This window comes from Prionailurus viverrinus, chromosome B4 (assembly GCF_022837055.1).
Source record: "Prionailurus viverrinus isolate Anna chromosome B4, UM_Priviv_1.0, whole genome shotgun sequence".
Classification (NCBI taxonomy): Eukaryota; Metazoa; Chordata; class Mammalia; order Carnivora; family Felidae; genus Prionailurus; species Prionailurus viverrinus.
Genome location: NC_062567.1, coordinates 54,667,477 through 54,688,654, shown reverse-complemented (window position 1 = coordinate 54,688,654; position 21,178 = coordinate 54,667,477). Strand labels below are relative to the sequence as shown.

The following is a 21,178-nucleotide window of genomic DNA, read 5'->3' as shown; positions in this document are numbered from 1 at the left end:
AAATCCATTATTAATTTAAAACTGAGACCTTATTCTCTGGGGTTGTGTTAAGGGACTGTCTGTATATACAGTTATAATAATAATTACAGATATAATTTAAGTATATAATAATCATATGCATGGTTAATGAAAAATTCTGTTTTATTTTGATAAGTGGTTAATTAAATCATTCCATAACACTAGTATTCTATGAGGCAACTCAGGGTTTTTAGAATGACTTTATTTAAATATTATATCCAAACAACACATAAAGAATAATGCTTGTTAAATGGAGTGGTTGTATGGAGAAGATCACTCATAGAAAATACAATGTTAAATTTATAAATATAGGACAAGTTAAAATAATATAGTTCATATTTGTAATAACAGTTTTAGGGTTTTTTTCCTCTTTGAATTAATAAATAGTGTACTTTTGAGCACTCCCTACTTTTAATGCTTTGGTTGTAATTAAAGTAAATATAAGATAGAAATTGCTGGTCTTACCTCAAAGTAGAATATTTTTATATATTCATAATATTCATAAAACACATTTTACATAGAAAACATAATAAATTCCATGAAACAAAGGAAATATTAGAGATTATTTATAAGCTGGAATAGAGAAATACAGCTTTGGTTGTTAAAGTCTTTAAACATGTCTCCAGTAAATCATGCTTTTAAATAATATGTTTTATGATATAAAAGTAAATGATCTAGAGTTCTAAGTTCATAGGGCTGTACATATATATTTTCTTTCTTTTCTTTTTCTTTTTTTTTTTTTTGCTTTCTTTCTGATTATAAAAGAAAAAATATTGTAAAAAAATATTGAAAAGCCTCCACAGTTGCCTTTTCCTAGAGATAAGTTATGTTTTGTTTTCTGTCTTCTGGTTAGGTATAAAGACATCCTTTTCCCTCCCTTAAAATGGTGTCATAATCTTAATTCCCTGTTGATGGACATTAGGGTTGTTTTCTGTTATTTGGCAAATGATGCTACAAATGAGTATTTTTATGCACGTATCTTTGCACATGTAAGTGATTATTTAGATAGGATAAATTACCAGAAGTGGAGTTGCTGGGCTGAAAATCATGCACATTTAGAATTTCCACACATATTGCCAAATTGCCATTCGAAAGTGTATAAATTTACACTCTCACTAAATATATATGAGGATTTGTTTTCTCCCCAGCTATTAGCACTGGGTATCATCTTCTTTTAAAATTGTATCAGTTGGATAGAAAAGTGATATCTCATTGCAGTTTTAATTTGCATTGCTTTGATTATTACTGTATATACGTGTTTGGAAGAGAATAGAATGGTATAGGAGAGGAAACAAACTGTATTTGTATAGCTTCATTGGGAATAGAGCTCAGGTTGAGACAATGTTGAAAATGGAACTTTCATGTTAGTCTATTTCACATCATCCAGTGTTTTCCAAATGCCCTCATTTTTTTTTTTTTTGGAAAAAAACAGTTTGCACATCATGACATATGCATTGAACTGTTTGCTTCAGTGGAGGAATGTGCAGAACTGTAGCAAAACCTTCTTTATAATGAAATTATTTTAATACCTTTCAGGCAAGAAATTAGTTTCATCAAGAAAATTGATTTAATTTAGAAGAGACGCGGTATTTATAGCCATAACCAGGTTAAACATTTCTCTCCACTCATCTATCAGAAAATAGCTTCTAACCAATAGATAGCTCTAAATCAATTAGTTCAGTTTAAGGTTTTCAAATTGTATTAATACCCCTCCCATCCTTATGACATTTATTTCTGCTGTGCACATCTTTGAGTTTCTTCACAAAACTTCACAAAACTGACAAGTACCTTTTGCTGACCAGTTGACCGATCCAGAGAAAAATTTGCAGTCTTGACAGTAATGGATTCTTTTGGTTCATAGAGCTGGAGAGTGACAAATGATTTCAGCAAATTCTTCTGAATATTATTCACATTCAAATTCTCCCTAATATTATTATTTTTTTCTTTCCAAGTGCCTATATTCATTAAAAAATTAAACTTGTATAGTGTAAGAAAACTTACTTTCTTCCCCATGGCTTTAATAACAGGCAGAAATTTTAGTAGCTGATTAATTTTCATGAATCATCCAATACTTACTGTATTTTAGAAACATAAGTTGAAGAGAAATCAAGAATATTGATATCCTACAAATGTAACCTTGCCGTTTGCCAGACCTGCATGCTGTGGATCTTTACTGCACAGTTTTTGAATGGCAGCCTAATAAGCTTGAATATTCCACTGAGACTGAAAGAGAAGTAAATTTTTTGCAGTGTCGTCTCCAGAGGCACCTTTGGTCGTCTGAACGCTGCAAACTATGAGTGAAGCTTGGATCCTTAGAGCATACCTTGTGTAGCAGTAGTAAAAACAGAGGATGAGTTTCATTGCAGATCATCTCTAGATGTGAACCTTAGTTGTGATTTATGAACCCTCCTGCCATAATCATGGCCAGTAACAGAGTGAAGGATTGTTTTTAATTGCCTTGAATTTTGTTCTTATTTTGAAAAAGTATTCTGTGTCTTAAATTTTCACTGAAAGAAATTTTAAACCATGACGTAGGAACAAAGAGTGTTTTTTTTTTTTTTTTTTTTTTTTTTGTAATGAACTCAGGCAAAGCCACTCAAGTATTTAAAATCTAATTATCTCTGTTGAAGTTATTTAAGTTGTGCCCAAGTCTACATTTATTTAACTACTTGGAAAATATCTTGTTGTTTTAGATGTATTTGGTATACTCTGGTATTACACTTTATTTTTAATTGCAAAATAATATGCTTAGTTATAAATAAGAGAAAGCTGGACTCTGAACCTTATGTTCTTTCCAAGAATGTCCAGGCATGCTTAGGAATTCTCTACTGTTACAGATTTGTAAAAAAACACGAGGGAGGGACTTCAGAGTACATCTAATCAGTCATCCTATTTCATGGCACCACATATAAACTATTACACTTAATTCTGAAACTCTAGCCATAGAAAAGAGCTTTAGTAATCCATTCTCAGTGAATACTTGAATTATGCATTTTTTTAAATTATGCCATTAAGACAAATCTGTACAGTAATAAGTATCTCAAGTTGAAAATGTACATTGCATATTAATTTTCGTGGAAAAGTAGAATATGAAAAGCAATACGGTCATCATAGGTGTTGTTCACTTGTAACGACCATTGGTTGAATTGCATCATTTTACGTGTGAATTTCCTCTACTTCCACCAAGGGTAAATGTTCTGGAGTGAAATTCAGCTGCCAGTCCTGGCAGTCTTGAGATGTATAGTTAGGCATTAGTGTGGGATGGAAAATGGAATTTGTTTTTGTCCTGATTTTATTGGAAGGGGGAAAGGGTAGCTAAATTATCACTTAACTAGGAACTGGGCCAATCAAACAATAATGTGTAAGAGAAAGACTTCGATGACTTACACGTGTTTAAGAATTTAATATCATCATCTGGAAATCTTGGCATTTGACTTCGAGATATAGCATAGCAGAATCGCCATACGTTGCATCTTTGCACAGAAAGCTGCATTGTTCTTTTAGAAAATGTGGTTTTATAGAATAGGTTGCAACCTACCACAATGAATTTTCAGCATTAATATTGACAAATGACATAGAACAGCAAGCAAATGCTGGCAAGTGAGGTATTATGTCAGGCACAATAGTGAGGCTTCCAGTTTAGAGCCAACCATCAGCTTCTTTGACCTGCCATTAAATAGCCATAACCTTGTCCTAAAATTAGAATTTTAATTTCAGGCTTATGATTTAGGCGCATCTTACACATTAAAGAAAAAGAAAACACTATAGATAACGAAAATGAATTTTTGAGGCTGTTTAATATGAATACAACCACTGCTTGGAGTTTTTATATTTTAAAATGGATAGTCAGGCAGTAAATAGGATTTCAGTATATGTCACAGTTAAGGATCTCTTTATATAGTGCCATAACTTTATGTATATAAAAAGATACATACATTTTGCTAAAATTAGCATAAGGCCTCATATCTGGAGCTACGTATTCCCTGTGTGGCAATGCAGTTTTATTCCTTATGTCTTCTATCCCCTCATCAAACATATATACTTAGGACATTGGGTTGAAAGGGAATGGTCAGGTTAAATCTCCTTTTTGAATAAAAGTTTTAATAATCGCATAAAAATAAATTGCAGAAATGTCTTCAGACATTTAGAACCAAATAGTGGCTCTATACTGGCTCTAAGATGAGACTCCTAGTAGAAAAGTTTGTTTTCTTGTCTTTAACCACTGAATTCCACTTTCTCTTCTGAGTGTAAACTGGCAGATTAGACATTTCCAAGGGTTTGTTCAGTGTGAAGTTTTTCAGGTGATTTCAGTTTAATGCAACCAGATAATTGTAGCTCCGGGGCTTAGTTAGGTTGTAAAGCCGCTAATCCAGACAATATTACCCGGTCACATGTTGTGCTTATAGGAGACACCTCTGCCTTTAATGGTCTCTCCCCATGCTGGCGATTTCTAGTTTCAGAAGTCCTATAAAAATGAGGCACACCAGGCCAAGATTAAGCCTGGAAAAAAAAATCAGAATATGCAGTTTGGGGCAACAATGTAAAACCTTAAATCTTTTGCCAAAGATGAAATTTGATATTTTTGAATCATTAGGTTCTACCTTATTCCTTCTTGTCTCTAAGAAAATTTAGCACTGAATTTGAAGACCACATCTTCTTTTTTGTTTAAATGAGCTACTGCCAAAGCAGCCATACTCTAAGCATTTATAAATAGTTTAGTCAATTATTACAGTTATTATGTGATAGGATTCTCCCTTTCAGTGGAGTGCAGTAATTCACTTTCCATATTTATTCCACTCAGAACCTCTTCTGAACAGCAATTGTAATGCAATATTGAATAATGATATTGTTGGGATTCTGAAGGTTGTTACCTTTTTCTCTCACCCTGACCAAAATTTGGCATTTCTGTTGTAGTTAATACATAAATAGATGCTTGTAAATAATAGGGAAATCTATTCATTTGTCAAACCTTTGTTTGCTCCTGTGGCCCACATGCTAATGAACAATTGGGAAATAAAACAACAATGGGGAGAGGCAGTTTATATGTGATTAAGCCTCTCTATTCTGACACTGAATGTTAGAGGTGGGGAGAAGTCCTGCCTTAGAGCACACTTAAATGTGGAGTATACAAATGGGAATTAGGATTCTATTGTGTCTAAGGCTAGGTTTAGGGTTTGGATGGTGTAAAATATGTAGGATCAAAGAGGACAGAGAAGGTAGAAATTGGGAGCTCAGGCACTAGGATTCTTGCGGCGTAAAAAGTCATTTCGTGGCAGCAAGACTGTACTCAGTAAAGTGCCTGGCCCAGAACTTAGCTCCCTATAAATACATCTTTTATACGTGCCTTCCACTTCCTTTTTCTTTCCTTTCATCTCCCTGCCTCCGACACCCGCCCCCCCCCATCCCACCTCCCTGCCCCTCTACTATTTATCTTGGGAGAGAAGGGTATACCATTTTACTCTTAAAAGGTTTTCATATCAATCCCTTCTTCCAAACTGTATGTTTTCCAAAAAATCATGTGTTGGTGTCATGGCTATTAAATATACTGACTTCTCTTTGTTTTCCTACAAGGAGGCTGACGTAAGAAAATGGACAGTTTCCACTTGTCTTTAGTTTTGGTACCTTGGATCATAGAGAAAATCACCCCTCTTCAGCTGAGGTTGCCAACACAAGGACCACTATGATGCTTCTTAATTGTGATGGGGTTCTCTCTGGGCTGTGAAGAGGAAGGACTAGGGATGTATAGAGGCCATGCTGGCTGTTCCATTCTTTTCCCTACCCTGGTTGTTTTCCCTCACAGTCTCAGAAGCTGCTACTGTCCTCATTGATACAAAACATGTGCATAGGTAGCATCACTGTCCCAAGGGTGGGTATAGTGATGGGAGAGGAGAGTGAAGAGGGAAAAGGAAATTAGATGGAGGAGGCAAACTTTCTTCCTTCACTTTGAACATGTGGAAATATTCCACATGTTTTATTTAAAAGTATATGGGTGCATTGGCTTTGTTATCCTAAATTAGGAATTAGGATCAACTTATTTTTTGACACATTCTGGTCACCATTAGAATCTGAAGGAATTCTTTAAATGAAATATTAAAAATTTTTAACTTACTTAAAACATACCATTCACCTTAACTATATTTATAACTTATTATATAATCATTGTTCATGTTTGATGCAACAGAGAATTCATTGGAAATATAGGGCAAAGGTAGCCCGAGTTGACTTTTGTAGGCTAACTCTGTAAACAAGATTTTTACATATGAAATAATTAAATGAGATATTAAAAACATCATTCATGTTTCAAAAAGTACATCTCTATTTTATATATGTAATAATTGTTACTTTTTTTCTTGTTAGTTTGCTTATTAAAAAATCTTTCTTTAAGATCCAGGCTTGGAATTTAAATTACCCAAATTTTAAGTTAATTTGAAGGAAATTAGAAAATATATTTGCATTCCTAATTGTCAAAATGGTTACTATTAGTCCATTATTCTATACATGTGAATTAAAGTTGCTTTATTGATGATTTTGGTATTGACCAATTAAAATTGGATTAATCAATTAGGGTTCATTTCGTTTTACACCACAGTAACCTAGCTAGCTTTTTTTTTTTAATTATAGAATATTGGAGTGTCACAGCACCCCAAATCTTAGAAAGGCAGGACCCATAGCAGCTCTGGGGAACCCTGGGGAACCCCCTCTCCCTGACTGTTACCATTGAAATGATTCAGTGGCCTTGACTTGCAAATGAGGCCTGAAAATAAAATATTTATTCAGAACCAATAACATGCTAAATTCAGAACATACCAGGAGTTATACTCTGGAGTTACTGCACCAATTTCTGCAGAAAATAAACAGTTTCTTGGCAACCATCTCATTTTCCAATAGGCATTTGAACCTCTAATGATCAAGAGACTTTGGCAAAGTTCCTTGATCCTTTTCCCAAGTGGTGCCCTGTTTTAAGCTTCCAGAGGACACACTGAGCATTCCAGATCTGTATTCGTTTTCTGAGCTGTAGATACTGACCTATTTTTTTTTTTTTTGGCAGAGTTTGACCTTTCCCTGAACTCCCCAATGTGTTTATTACTTTCACCTGCTTCAATGCCCTTATGGCACTCTACCTGAATAATTACAAAAATACAAGCTAGAGTCCTTATGGTTAAAGGCTGAAAACTTCCAATCAAAAAATGGCGTCTGGCAAATGTCTCTTATTGCCAATCAAGTGCTTTGCAAACTTACCCAACTCTGCCTCTTGATTATACTCCTCCCTGGTTTCCACTACTGCCTTTCAGATTTTTCTAATTAGAAGGTAAGGAAACTATAACCAAATAGCCCTGGGTACATAAATCAGGGAAAGATTGCTGAGATGGTGTTAGCTGCAGTGAATCAGAATTTGAGCCTTTTGTACCCACCCCCCCAACCCCCCCGCCGGCCCAGTTTCTGCCCTGGTAGCCTGCAACAATCTGGAGTTCCAAATATTTTCCTATGGAAATTCTGAATTTCATCATCACAATTTCTCAAGTTTACATATGATAACTCTTTTATTACTAAGTTAGTGAATTTTATGTGTAGCCTGATCGATTAATATTTTGGGTTAGAATATCAAGCAGTGCTTCTTAGTGCTAGGTATACAGATTAGCAGAGTATGAGAAGAACACAAATCCTATCATCTGATTACAGTTGCTTTTTTATCATCCCTGGAGTGGATCATGCAAAGTAATCTATTTCTACAATTTTATAATTTTTGACTAATTAAAGGAAAGTCTTGTAAGTAATCATAAGAGATTCAATTGTATTACTCTTGAATATCAAAAATAGCTGAATTTGACTATAGAAAGTTAACTCTAGATGAAAATTATGTGTCATTAGGATATAAAAGTATCACCTAAATCTCACATTATAAATACATAAAATATTAAACATGTATAAGAAAGATACTCTTTTAAAAAGATAAGCCCTTCACTTTCAGGTCTTGTTTATGAAATTCATTTGGCTACAATAATTCTATTACATAGGTTCGAAGGTACATTTCAGCTCAGCTTTCTCCAAGACATTGCTAATCTTGTACTAGTGGAGTCCAAACAAACCCAGGGTTTCTGCTGTTTTATGTGTTTTTTCATTTGTTAGTGCTTTAGTTTTGAATAAACCACTGAAGTACTTCACACATTGAAGTCTGGTGATTTCTAGTAGCTAGAACAGATAGGAACCCAAAACAAGCCTAGAAAATTTAAAATTAATGAATTAATCTATCCCTCTGAGCTACCAAGCTTTACTCATAAGATAGCTTCTTTCCTAGACTATGTAGTGTAATCAGCTTGAAAACAATGTTTTCTGAGCACAGCAAAATAATGCAGCAAATCAGAAAAATGAAGGGCTGTTGCAGGGGTGGAGATGAAAAAGCAAAACAAAATAAAATACAGAAAGTACAGCAGTCATAATAGATTGATCCCATTTACTGTAATTCAGGGTTTCTTATCCTCAGCAGTGTTGACTTTTTGGGAGGAGGATTTGGATAGGAGTAGGGGTGGGGGAAGGGTTGTCCTGTGCCTTTTTGGATGTTTAGCAGCAAACTTGGCTTCTGTCCCCTAGATGCTTGTTTTACCTTCTTTCCTTCCCTGTTGTCCCCACAGTTGTGACAAACAAAATTGTCTCCAGACAGAACCAGAGTAGTTCCCTTGGGGGGCAAAATTGACCCCTGTTGAGACCACTGATGTAGCCTTTAACAAGTGTAAAAACCTTCGAGGTCCATCAAAGCATACTTGTGATAGTCCTTGTTATAACTTGAAGCCATCAAAAAGTTTGTCTTTAGCTCGTTCTCTTTAATTTGACAGGTAAACGTGCTACATTTTAGAAAGCCCTATATTCTACAGACTGGAATTTTAAAGTAAATTGATAGTGCTTGTGTGGTAAAGGTCAGTAATTTTAGAAATTTACATACAAGGAACCATTTTAAAGTCCTGTGACACGGAAAAATTATTGAAGATAATCATTTTGTAAAATATTTGCTTGCCTGATTATGCAGTCAAGTATTACAGGTCCTCTGGCATGGCCCTTTAAACTGATACTAAAATTATCTTCAGTTTCCTGAGCGCACATTATATAGGACAGTAAGCGGAAACAGCCGGAGCACAATAGGAAGTGTGGGGAAGTTGGCCTCAGATCCATGTTTGGATTTGTTGGACAGTCAAAACTGGAAATGAATAAAGATCCCTCGAAACAAAGAAAGTTCCTCTCAAGATTGTTCTTGATAGTTCAGATAGCAAGTTGTACCTTTCCTTTATTCATTTGGATATATTTTCCCAAATAAAAAGTGTGATGTGGCTCCAACCTTTGATCTGTTTAAAACTGAACATATTGGAAAAGATAACTTACATTCTTTCTAGGGATTTATTTTAAAAAATGTATCTGGTTATTGAATGCCAAATGTGTATATGCACCTTTCTTATACTGACTATACATATCCAAATGGGATCAAATAGCATGATTGACAGTATCATCTATTGCAATAATATTTTGAATGTTTCAGATTCAGAAACCGTTACCAATTAGGTAGTCTCTTCAAGAAAACTCAAGTTTGGAAGGACCGCTTGTAGGAGAGTAGCTGTCTGTCTACAGCTGCCTCAGATTAAAGTTTGCTTATGCAATAGAATTTTAAACCTTAGATTCTGCCTTGCCAGTTTGAATTTAATGTTTTTCCCTTTTCTGCATTTTCACTATTATTCTTTAACCTCTGAGTTCTGTAATTTGTACCTGTGTTTCCTTAACATAATTTTAGTCTATGGTGTTAACTTTTCTATGGTATACTTTTTGTATTTTAATTTTTCCTCATATCTTATCTTTATGATTGTATACATTCTTCCCTATTTTATCTTTTTTTTAATTTTTGCTTATATCTTCCTCGATATTATTCCTATGTTTTTTATGTATTTTCATTATAATTCACATATTGACTAGAATATTCTATAGAAATTTTTTATCCTTATCCCATTTTCTTTGCACTTATTTTAAATATTATTTACTTATTTCTTTTGTATGACTATTATCTGTATTTTTCTATTGATTTTCACATCTTTGCCTTTCATTAAAAGGCTAGATATATGAGGAACAGCTATAAAATCCATGTTCTGGGAAGAAGATTTTGAATATGTTACTCTTACAGTCCCCTAAAGCCTACTCTAAAATCTCAAGTGTCAAAAACTCAACTATCTACAGGAGCCAGACAGAACTGGTGAGGACTGGGATGAACCCAAGAGTATGTGTCTCTACCACATGGGCAGCTTCCATTTTGTACCAGTAGATTGCTGCCATGTGAAAGGCTGAGGCGTAGCATTGCCAGATCTTCCAGGTTTTCAAAAGGTGTCAGAAATATGGATTCTCTTGGTTTCTAAATACTGGAAAATACTTTTATAACATGTTAATACTATGTAGGTCAAACAGAATGCCAGACAGTGATATCCGGCTACTTTTCAAAGCTATTGCAGGAACAGTTAAAGGCAGGCTATATTGTTAGCCAATTCAATGATTTCTTAAATCAGGAGGTTGTTTCACTCTTATCCAGTCATTCTGAGAGTTAGAAATTAGCACTATTTAGCTTGTCTTTCTGTCTTAGGGTACTTTTCGAGTAATAATAATCTTAATGATCAGGATTCTCTTCTCTTTTAGGAATAAATTTATTTTCTACCTTTTGGTTACTTGAATCCTGAAGAGATTAAGTATTAGTAGATTTCTCTCTGTGTTAAGAAATTGCCCTATACATTTACAGCTATCATGTGTGGTCTTGTCTTACTATTTTTTGTTATTTCCATTTTAATACTACCCATGGAAGTCTCGTTAAATATAAAGGGCATTTCTAGAATTATTCCCAAATTATCATAAAACAGATTGATTAGGAAACAATATTAAGAATTCTAGAGAATATTGTATAAATAGAATGTTGCATAAATAGAAAGATGAGAATTGTTGAATAAAGTGGAAATGAGGTAAGTCATTGCTATGTTTAGAGAAAATAATATAATCTTGCTTACAAAATATTATAGCAAGTAGAAAAAAATCATACAAGGTGAATGAAAGCAGGATGAAGTTAACTGGAGTGATTTATAAGAAAGTCATTGTTTCTAAATGGATTTCCACATTTGTTCAGAAACGTTGAAGAGAATTATGAAGTTCCAAAGGAATCGGTAATCCTGTTATTGATTTCTAGATCCCAAATACCCAGCACTGTTCTAGAACAGTAGAGGATAGTGAAATTGAAAGCAAATTGATTTTTTTTTAATACTTTGTCATATGCTGTATCATTCAACACTTAACACTATGGAGTAATCAGGAGAGTCATTATCCCTATAGAAGCTGAGACTAAGGAGAATGAACAATGTTACCGAAGACACATGGTTAGTTCTTAGATGTCAGAAATATAACTGTAGGCTCTTTCATTCCTGGTCTATCATGCCATTCTGCTGTTCTGCTATATTATCATTCATTGGTAAATAGATAGTCATGGCAATCATAAAATGTACTGGGGAATCCATTACTCTTGTGAGTTTACATGTGGATACACTAGGTAAGATTCTCAATAATTGACAATGGGTCTTTTTATTTTTTTTAATACAGGTTAGAACATATAAGAAACTAATGGTGAACCTCTAACCTGTATACTCCTTTTTGATTATACTGTATTTTCAGTTGGTTGAACTATATGATTTTTTTCTTAGATTTGAGTTTCTGGTTGAGCTTATTTAAATCCAAAGCTGTCATATTTTTTGTAAGTTTTTTAAATTTAATTTGAGAGAGAGAGCATGAGCAGGGAAGGGGGGAGGGGCAGAGAGAGAGAGAATCTCAAGCAGGCTCTGCACTGTCAGCGCAGAGACTGACATAGGGTTCTAACCCATGAACCACAAGGTCATGCATGACCTGAGCCGAAACCCAAGAGTCAGATGCTTAACTGAGCCACTCAGTACCCCCCATACCTTTCATATTAAATAAGTGAGAAAGAAGGGAAGCAGTCACGAAACATACTCCTGTGCGATTTTCCTGTTTCAGCCATTTGCAGAGTTTCCACTGATTGTTCTAAACATGTGACCTGAAAACAGAGGAGTAAATTTTGTCACTCTGCTCTAAAAAGAAAATAATTCTAGTGTGGTCATTTTCAACTGAAATTTGAAGAGAGGGAACAGGGCCATCAGCCCTTCTAAATAATGGCTCTCTTCATCTTCCTGGTCCATCTCAAAGCAGGCGCTTCACCTCTTGTTCTCTTAATCCTGTTGAAGGCTTGTGCTTTAGATATGTGGAAAAGCTCTTGATTTGAATTCTGCAAAAATGCAGAATGCAAAATGAAGATGAGGTCCTTCTGTAGTCAGGTTTTGTTACTCAGTAGTTAGCTCAATTTTCAGTATAATTTTTTCGATTTACATCTTATCAGGAAGCAGGATAGAACAACAGGTCAACATCATGATTGTGTGCTTTTGCTATTGATTATATACTTACGTATACTTCTACGGAAGTTACCAGGAAACCTCTGAAAAATTGCAGAATGAGAGCTCTGTGTCAGAGTACAATTCCTGCCTTTTACTGAGACCTGAGACAGAGAACTGATCTAGGTGGATATATTACTTCTGGGCCAGTGTTGCTTTGTTTTCTTTTGTTTTTATCATTTCCAGTTTGAACCCTGATCATAAGAGTGAAAGTTCAGCCCAACAATTTGTTCATTTTCATTCATTCTCTCCTGCACGCCCTCTCCTTCCTCTGCACCTCCCTCTCCCCAGCCGGTTGCACTTTTCCTGGAAGTAAACAGTAGATGTTACATATATTAACACTGTGCTCCATACAGTGCTTTTGGGTGTGCTCTCTGTGCAATTCCCTGGCAGTCGTAAATTAATTAAAAGTAGACAGGAACCACAGAAAAAGAAAGTTCTTTTTTTCTCCCCCCTCCCCCTTTCTTTTTCTATGGGTAAATAGCTCGTTCCTTTGTTCCTGGGTGCACGATTTCATTTCTGCCATTATTGTCCTCATTGTTCTCTGAAACAGGAGGGGTCTGGGCCAGGAGCAGCAAGGTCTCAGCTAATGACGGGAAGTCTTTAAAGTTTGCGCTGCATTTCATCTTCTCTGTGGGAGTTTTAGGACGTATCCAGTGTTTGATCCCCACCGCGCAACTTTGCTTCTAGTTAATTAACAGATCCCCCATTACACACTCTCATCTAGAAGCACATGGGAGGCCTATTGGGAGGTAATTCAAGGCCAATCTGAGTGATGGCAAGAATTAGAGAAATCAGTTGTTTTAGGGCTAATGTTCAGGAAATAAAGATGTCCCATTTTAGAGATCTCATTTGAAATTTTTGATTTTTTTTCTTTTCTATTTAAAAATAGAAGATAAGGGAATTATTTTGTCCACATAGTCTTACTGTGACTATTCAGGAGAGTTTGAACTTAGAACTCTTTATGACTGCATGGAAGAAAAAATAAAAATGAGAAAAAAAAGCTAGACAGACAATAGTATGAAATGTTGCAAGGCTAACAAGAATTTTTTGTTGCTTTTTTATTAGCCGTCTTTTCCTGCCCAGCTGATTAGCCGGGTCCTAACTCCTAACTGTCCACAACAACTTTTCCAGGACACATGAGGCAGAATAGCTGGCCGGAACATCTCAGTAGTGGCTCATTTTACAGTCAAGGCTAAATCATACTTCGTTCTCATGTTGCTGGTTTGTTTCCAAAGGTGTCAAAGTGATTTACAAATAATAAATAGTAGCTTCAGTATTAGGATCACCTCCCCTTCTAGCCTCTTTCCAGATGAATGTTGCAAAATAAAACAAAGATCCAAAGTTAGAAGTTGGCACATTGATGCCAGGATAGAGCCCTCATATTTCAGTGACTCTGCTGTCCTGGATCCCAGGTAGTCCAGGTTTGGGTAGCATTTGAAAGGGAACGCCTTGTTTAATTTCTTACCCTTCTACAGTTTCCCCAGCCCTATGAGCAATGACCCCCTTTATCTAATGAATTAGGAGCTACTCCTGCCTTGCAATTCTCAGTTCGACACTTGGCAATGAGAATCAAACCGGGGCTATTTAGTGCAGCAGTAAATGGCCCGCCACATTAGCCCCCTGGCATGCTAAGCTATTAGGTTGTTTTACTGTTGTTAAAGTTACATTTGTTAGGTGGAGTTGCTGCCCTTCCATACAAACTCAGCAGTGCCTGATACTGGCGGAGGCGGCACGTGTACAAAACGTGTGCCATGCGGGACCCGAACGGCCAGGCAGTATGGCTGTGCTGCACATAAGAAGCATTCTTCTGTCTGAAAAAGCAGACACATAGATTATTATGATTCAAAACGAAGAAGAAAAGGAGACCACTGGACAATCATGATTTTTGCACTTTGCTGTGACTAAACTAATTACATGGGCTCGATTAACCATTAATTTATAGCAGTTTTTAAGTGAGCCACTAATTGTCATAGTGCCATGGAGAAGAAAGGCCAGGGATGAGAGGCACTAAATAAACTGGTGTGGCACTCCACAGACCAGCAGCCAGTGCTGCACACACACACTGGAGCTGGGCAGAATCTTCAGGAACCAAAAGATGAGCATGGGAATGAAGGAGAGATATTCAGGGTGCTTCAGTGGTGGTGGGTGCATGCGTGCGTGCGTGCTTGTGTGTGTGTGTGTGTGTGTGTGTGTGTGTGGGGAGAGAGAGAGAGAGAGAGAGAGAGAGAGAGAGAGAGAGAATATTTCTGCAAAGAAAGGAAAATGCCAGTACTATATAGCTCCATGTAGCCAGCTTGCAGGGTTGAGTTGGCATTTGGTAACTTGGTAGCGGCTGCCAGTGTGTGTGTGGTGGGAGAAGAGGGAATAGACAACAAGAAAAACACATAGAGCTTAAAAAAAGATGTAAAATGATTCACTTCATGCCATATGGACAAAAATGTTGTCACAAAAATAAGGCCAAAAAATAGTGCCAGGTTAGACTTTTAGTTCAAAAACATATGTATAATCATCCCCATGAACATGAATTTTAATTAGTATTTTGATAGAGAGAAACCAGATATTTTTTTAACCTGCTCTGTTCTTGTTTTCTGTTCCTCTCCCAGTTTTAGCCTCCATTAAACATTCATATACTGTATGTTTTGTGTCTGTATGAAGAAAATGCCTTATCCCTGGATTGGTGGGAACGCAAACATCTTGGTTTTCTGTGGCATACAAAATATCTTCCCAGTGGAGCTCACAAGCAGAAACTTATCGCTGGGAAATCTAGAGCTCTCTCGGAGCCCTGGGCACACCAGGAAGGAAGGACGCCATATGCCTTTCCCCTTTGTCAATGGAGGCATCTGTACCCATTTGCTTCCCCAGATCGACTCTTCACACCCATCCACATCTCATCTCCCTGGGATGCCTTTTAAAAATGAAACAAGTTTAGTCTATATACATAATACTATGTGACAGGGCAGTTTTAGAGAAAAATGGGTAAGATTATCACCACAGCAACTTTAAAAAAAATAGAACATATAACTTATTGGTAAATAAACTTAACGAATGCTCACATTTTACATATTAGTTTTCTTCCGTCTACTTCTCAAAAGGGTTTCAGATGACATCACTCATCAGAAGATACTGTGCTGAATCATCTTCCCTTAGTAAAGCTCTTTCCCACCTTAAATAAGGTGCCTCAATTAATGCCCTGCATATGATAATGAGATGCTGATATAACAACATGCTTCTGTTAGCAATGAATTTGCTGCTTAGAGGGCCACCCACACCCGAGGGTGTTGGGGTTTTTTTTTTGTTTTTTTTTTTACCGTAAAAGAATATAGGGGAATCAGATATGTGACTTTAAAGTGATACAATTGAATAAAAAACCTTGTATTATAAATCAGTCAAGTCTTGGTGCAACAGTATTCACCTAGTTTGTATTCTTTATTAAAATCCCTGAGCTTGCCTCTTAGTATTAGCTGTACTTCATTCTCTTCCAAGGGCAAGGATAAGACCAATGATAGTCTTAGGAAAGGTGAATTTTACCAAGCTCTTGGCGTCTCTCAGGAGTTTCTCAGACTTTTTTTTTTTTTTTTTTTGGCAAACACTAACACCGCCATTCCTTTTTTTCTTTCTTCTTCCTTTATCCCCTGAGGAAACTCTGGTCCCTTCAGCGAGAGTGTGAGGCCCCGTAGCCTGGTTGACTACACCCTCTTGGTGTTGGCAGTTCTCTCTGGGCTTGTTGTCTAGACCTCTACTCTTCCTCAGAGCCATTTGTCATCATTCCTGTGGCGTTTATGACAACAGCAGAGAATGTGCCATTGGGCACTCAGTGATCTCAAGCCACAAATGGAGATCATATCTAACCGTTATTTTGGGACTGCTGCAAGGATGGCTTTCACATTATTAGGCTGCCTCACTTGGGGAAGAGTAGAAAACACTATTGCTAAATACACCTGCCTACTTTCAGAACTAACGCAGGTGTCTGTTTTCTGAAAACGATGTCCAAGCTTTTGTGTCAGATTGGATTCAGTAGATCTTTTAATTTATTCATTTAATTACTATTTTCAAGCCCTTAATATGAGTTCTAAATGTAAAGAAAGTTAAGAGTTGTTTCTTGCTACAGAGATGCTTGTACATAGGCAAATGTTTCCTTGGCTCTTATGTTTTTAGGACTTCTAGTGGGTTTAGGTTAGTGTAAGGTCTCAAGAAAGTCTTCTGAGAGGAAGAAAAAACATTTTAAAGTTCTAAAATTTTAGAACTTTTCTCTTATAGATCTGTATTCAAGACTAGGAATACATTTGAGCCCTAGTGAAAACATCAAAAGTAATTCAGGCTTCCTGATCCTACTCCTTTTCCATATCAGAAATGTAGAGGTAACTGACAGCTGTAGACTATGCAGAGTAGACTCAGGCAGCCTCCTTTCCCACCAGTGATATTCTGGGAATTCTATGAGGATTTGAAAAAAAATACTCATGCAGGCTATTAATTATGAAATTATTTGCAATTTCAAAATACTGTAAAATAACCTAAATATCCATCCATTGAATAAATGAAAATGTGTCCATATAATGAAGTATGATGCAGCTGTAAAAAATAATGGAGCACTAATATGGAGACATTTCCAGGATACATTGTTAGTGAAAATTTTAAAAACTTAAGAGAGTATGTATAGACTCTTTACTTTTCTCTACTTTACTCATAGTATACAGTATGCTGTATATTGCACAAGAAAGGACAAATAAGAATGAATGGATATTTGCTTATTGTTACCAAAAATACAGGAGGGATAAGCTAGAATTAATAAAAATAATTACATATAACGTGTGGATGGGAATGAACAGAAGGGATGGGGATGGAAGTAAGTCCTCAGAGTTACCTTTATATATAGTTTTGACTTTTGGAAAATTCAAGTACCATATATGGGATGGGAATGGGAAAATATCTGTAATATTTGATACTAACATTGATGGAAAGCTGAATGATGATTATTGTTGGTACAAGGCAATGAAGGGAAATCATGAGATTGATACCTATTGCTTTGTATCTATTACTGGTACTTTCCCATTAAATTTATTTATTTCTTTTCTTTCCCACTAAATTTATTCCTTAATTATTATTTTCTTGCATTTCTCCACTACCAATAATCGCTTCTTCCTCTCCCATGCTAGTAGTCCTTTTGACAAGAGAGGAAAATAAATGAAACTATTAATAGTTTTTTCATTTTGGCAATAATTTGAGCCAATGATGTGATTTTTATATCGTGTATTCTCAGGAGAGGAGGATACAGAATCAGTGCATATTCTTTGCCAGTTTCTAAGTCTTTACAATTATTAAAAAACATACATTATAGGAAATATTACTTGCTTCCTGAGCCACATTGTTTTTATTTTCTTTTTATTTACTAGAAAATGCCAATATGTACCATTTTCTACTAATACATAACTATCTCCCTGAAAGTGTAACATGCTTTTGGGGTTAACCTTCTGGAGGCAAGAGACTAGTCATTAGTAAAATTATTTTAAGAAAATGAAACATGACTATGGAAAGGAAAAAGGAAACTAAGGCTCAATAATGGTTAATTACCCAGTGCCCCAAAATGTTAATATTTTATTTTTTAAAAATATTTTTAATATTTTTTTTATCTTTGAGACAGACAGAGCACGAGCAGGGTAAGGACAGAGAGAGAGGGGGAGACACAGAATCTGAAGCAGGCTCCAGGCTCTGAGCTGTCAGCACAGGGCCCTGTGCGGGGCTCGAACTCATGGACTGCAAGATCATGACCTGAGCCGAAGTCGGACGCTTAACTGACTGAGCCACCCAGGCACCCCGACCCAAAATGTTAAATTTTAAACTTCTTCCTAACTTCTGCTCTGGATCACTGCTTCAGCATGGTCGTATACCTCTTTTATAAAACAAAGATGGGAGATGTACATTATTTAAAAATTGGTGTGTAGGGGCGCCTGGGTGGCGCAGTCGGTTGAGCGTCCGACTTTAGCCAGGTCACGATCTCGCGGTCCGGGAGTTCGAGCCCCGCATCGGGCTCTGGGCTGATGGCTCAGAGCCTGGAGCCTGTTTCCGATTCTGTGTCTCCCTCTCTCTCTGACCCTCCCCCATTCGTGCTCTGTCTCTCTCTGTCCCAAAAATAAATAAACGTTGAAAAAAAAATTAAAAAAAAAATTGGTGTGTATTGGGCCTTCTTGAGGCAATTTTTTTTTGTGTGTGGGGGGAGAACCCATGACTTTGATGATGGATAAAGTAACCTATGGGGTCATATTCTCATCTTTTGATCCTGAGGGAAGCAAAGGAAGAAGGGCATGTGAATCATGAGGTTTACTTCTTTATTGGTGTGGAATTTGTATTCAGTTTAATAAAAATTTATTGGCACCTGTTTTGTGTCTAGCACTTGAGTAATTCCTTTTACTCAATGACCTTGTCCTTAAATAGGCAAAATTTCACAGAGTTTCACCAAGTTCAAACAGTCTGAGAATTAAACATAGTGTATAGGTAGAAAGCCAGAAGATGACTATAGTGATGTATAGAGTGAGGACCCTGTGTGTTTCTAATGAGAATGAAAGGAATTTATGAAGCCTAAATATCCTCTGTTTAGTTTTAAGTCAGTGATCATGATATTAAAGAAAGTTGTATCGTTCCACATATCAGTGCTTTTCATCATGCAGTGACATAGTGAAAAAAAATAACCAAGTAGAGACGTCAGTTCCCCATATCAAAAGCTATGAAATATAAGTGCTCCCAGCCAAAGAAGGCAAGATCTGGAATTTTTTTTTAAATGTGGATATATAGAATAAATATGCAACCCTCCTGATAATGTTGGCTGATGAAATGAAATTCACCAACTGTAATTCTGGCACGGAGAGACACACATAGTGCCCGCATGCGTGCACGCGCGCGCACACACACACACACACACAGACACGTGCACACACACACGCACATATACACACATACCCTCAGCATATCCTTAATCATTTGCTATCTTATTTACATTTCATTTGCTAGAGTAAATTCTATCATTTGAACTTTAAAAAAATGTATTTCAATATTACTTAGGGAAAAATAGGAAATAATGTGATTGGCTTTCAAATAGCTTATTACCATTCATATACTCTCAAGATAAATTATATTAAAGGAAAAAAAAAAACAGAAAGAAAGAACCCCTGTTTCAGCTTCCGAAACATTCTAAATGGAGACTTAGCTCTAAGTAATCAAAATTGCTTTAGTTGTGCAGAGCGGCATTAAAAGCCTTGTCCACTAATTGAGTGAAGCAGTGCTATGGAGCAGTCCTGTCCCCTCATTAGGTGAACTTGCAGGCACTGTTTGTCATACTGGGTTGCCAGCCTCAATCTAACAGTACTGCTGGCTCAAATTAGAGGTAATTCATTATGACACAGTATGTCCTTCTGTGAAACAACAATGTGAAGCCCATGGGGCATCTGTCTGCCACTTGCACTTCCTTATCACATTCCTTCCCACTTCAGGGCAAGTGACCACCTTCGCCTGGGCCTTGTAACTTCTTTAGCTAACTGGTGATTGGAGATGCAGTTTGAGTGAAGCATTGCATCCACCTCCCTTCCACAGATGTTGTAGAAAGGAAGAGGGTGGGTATCAATGGGCCCAGTCCTTCTGGAAAAAGATGACATGTTCTGAAGGAAGCAGAGTGCTCGTGTGTATATGTGTGAGTGCAAGGACTTCTTTTTGAATGCAAATACCTCCCTTGTTGTCAAATCATAGGGGATGTTAATAGAAAATATTGAGGTAAAATGTTCATAAATGTGATAGAATTCTGAAAAGAATGAAAAGTTTCTGACCATATACGTTCGGCTATTCAACGACACATTTGGAGAGAAACTTCATGTTTATATGATGAGCATTGCTGTTCAAAATGCAACTTTTCTACTCTTATGAGTAGGTAGATTGCTTTCACTAGGGAAAAGTTATAGCAGTCATGCAATTGAATACTTCCTCTTGCCAACTCTAAATTTTGTGTTGTGTCAAATAGCTCATTGTGTTGATTCAGATAATTTCTTCTGTCTATGGAGGAACAACTAAATTCAGCTGCTAAAGAATCTCTAAACCATGTCCAGATACAGCTTTTCCTCTGAGATCCTTAACTTGACCATGGATGTAGAAAACTTTGCACATATTGACTGTTGACTCTACAGCATTGGGTACTTATTAGTCAATGAGTGAGGTTCAGGGCTGTTGTGCCCCCACTGTTTTTCCAAGGCTGAGCCTAATCTCACTGTAGGACATCTACTCCAAGTAATATGGGCCTGGTGGGATTTTAACAGCATTAAAAGCCTGCCGCCTAACATACCATTTATCATTTGAAATTCCACAATTAGACTCATTCCTTTGGATGATATTTAAAAAACATAAAACACAAACTTTTCTTGATATAATCTGATTGCTTACACTGGTTCATACATTACGATTAGTTACTAGTAATTATTTGTTTATCTACTATTTATTTCTGTAAACTCTATCCCTTCATAAAAAGCACTCTAACAAAATCCATCAGTTTAGAAATAGTACCCATTACCTCATTTTACAAAATTCTTACATTAAACATAGATACATGTTTTTAGATAGTAGTTCCTAATGAGTCTTGACTGAATTCCTGCTTTCTTCACCAAATCTGCTTCATCCCTATTCAGTCTTCACAGTTTCAGTGAATAGCAACTCCA

The 21,178-nt window shown here is 36.3% G+C and overlaps 1 protein-coding gene across 3 annotated transcripts in view; it reads left to right on the top strand.

The window, feature by feature from the left end:
* The window catches only part of SOX5 (SRY-box transcription factor 5), a 1,014,136-nt gene that overhangs the window by 311,094 nt on the left and 681,864 nt on the right, over positions 1 to 21,178 (top strand). The window lies entirely within an intron of this gene.